Genomic DNA, 2,305 nt, shown 5'->3' with positions numbered 1-2,305 from the left:
CTGTCACATGGTCTGTAAAGCAGCTTTATTAGTTTGGTGACTCATAAAACTAAGTCTTTTAGAAGAAAAATAACCTATCAGCATGAAAATAAAATTAAAAGAATAAAGAGAAACCCCTACATTTTTTTCTAAACATTGTGGGAAATATGTGTTTTGTCAGACTCACAAGCTCCGCTGGAGCATCAGGGACTAATGAAAATTACCCTACAAGAGCTTCTGAATCAACACTGTTCCATTAATTAAAGTGTCAGTTTAGGCAATGGCTTCGATTTTACTTTCTCACAAAACAGAAATTCCAACAGCAAAGGATAGAGAGAGAAAAAAAAAAAAGCCTATTAGGGCATCTAGTCTACTCCCTGTCTTTGCAGGTTTAGTCCACTCCCTGTCACTGGAGGCTTCAGAGTTCCTCGGGAGACATTTTTATTACAATTTGTTCACTGCAGTTTTAAAGGCTTGGGAAGTTGTCAGTCATGGCTTCTACCTACAGAAGAATTTGCAGTCTGTGAGACCCTGGAAGATAATCTCTGCATTGACATACAGGTACTGATTTTATTAAGATTAATGTAACGTGTCTTCTCAAACAATGTCCTTGCACATCTATGTAAGGTTGTTTTCCTCTATTGCAAACACCTAAAGGCTACAGTATCCACCGTTGTAATTTCTCTGTTTTTTGTCATTGATCTCATATTCATTTCCTACACCACTACACATGGCACAAGGTGCCACTTGCAAAAAAAGAATTCTTTTAGATGGGCGTGATAGACTGCCAGCCCCTTGGGACAAAGAAATACTCTGAGTGTTTAGAAATACTTGCGATGCTTTCAGTTCTGTCAAAACCTCACAGGAATAACCCAAATGTAATCAGCTTTTGCAACAGACATATAGCACAGTTGGAATGGACTGTGCTGGCAGGAGGTCTCCTTTTCTTGACATTTATTGGCATTCATTCTTCACTCTGTCTTTGTATCCTGATGCAGTCAAGCTGTGTAAAAATAAAGCAGTTTTACCGTTGTTTTGCAATATGATAAAACTTGCATTACACTCCGACAAGCAGACTTAAGGATGTACCTCATCTTTTCTAATAAAGCATCCCATGCTCTTATAAAGTGGAGAGTATTTTACCTCTTAACTCTTTTTAGGCTTCTGATAAACCTCATAAATCTAAAGCTCAGTTCTGATTTTTTTACAACCTAAACAGTCATGAGAACAAGAAAGAAACTGAGGGCGAAGGATTATTTTAGTTGAAATTAATTTTAATTTATTGCCAAGACTCCAATCAAACTATAAACACGTCTAACTGAAGCTTTAAAGTTTTGGGCATCAGAAAAGTTGTCTGTGAATCAGGGTGAGCCCTGGAAGACACAGAGTGCTGTAAAGGGTTTGTCTTGCAGGCAGAGAAGAGTTCGGGCTCAGTATGGGTGCCCTGCATGATGAAAACGTGTTTAACTGGAAATACTGACCAACACCCGTCTGGTGTTTCCCAAAGATGGTGTAAATTATGGCATTGTATGCACAGATCTTCACCATCTGCCTGCTGTATCCCTGCACTCACTTTTTTCTCCCTCTCGCTGTTCACTCCCTCTCACACGCTCAACATAGGCACCCATAACACTGAGCACACACCCTAAGGGGTGAAATCTCGATTTATTTAGAGATCTTTGCCTCAGTGGCAGCCGGGGAGCTGGGAGAAAAGGCCACCTTAGCTATTACTGCCTTAACCTCTTTTGGCTGCACAGAGAAGCAGCTCCGAGGACAGGAGACGCCTCTGACGGGAGTCTGTTACCTCAGTGCTAAAAATAGAGAAATAACAAGGGAGTTTAAGCGAGCTGCTTCCAGCTGTGGCTCTTTGTGGGATTTGTTTTTGTGTGTGTGCGTGTGGTTTAATTAAACAACCTAATAATTTCTGTACGGCGCTTTGAAAAGAAAAAGGCACCTGAACAGCCGCCCCAAAGGGAGGCGCGGAGCCTCCGCCCCGAGCCCTGAGGGGGCGCCGGAGGCCGCGCGGGCGCCGACCGTTAACCCCGCGGCGCGAGCGCGCGCTGCGCATGCGCGGAACCGCCCAGCGCGCCCGGCGGGGCGGGGCCTGGAGGCGGGACGGAGGCGGAGCCTCGAGGGGGCGTGTCCCGGCGACAACAAAACGGAGCCTGTCGGAGGGCGGGGCCTGTCAGAGGGCGGGGCCTCCCGGGGGCGTGTCCCCGCGGCCCCGCCCCGCCCGGCCCGCGAGCAGCGGCCGCGCCCCAGGCGGGGAGCGGAGCCGGCGGCGCGGGCGTGCGGGCGGCCCGAGCGCCGCGCCTTCCCCTGCCCC

The sequence above is a fragment of the Tinamus guttatus genome, unplaced genomic scaffold (assembly GCF_059628265.1).
Source record: "Tinamus guttatus ecotype Peru unplaced genomic scaffold, ASM5962826v1 Tinamus_guttatus_pri_ptg000492l, whole genome shotgun sequence".
In the NCBI taxonomy this organism is placed as follows: Eukaryota; Metazoa; Chordata; class Aves; order Tinamiformes; family Tinamidae; genus Tinamus; species Tinamus guttatus.
Note: the sequence above shows the minus strand (reverse complement) of the source record.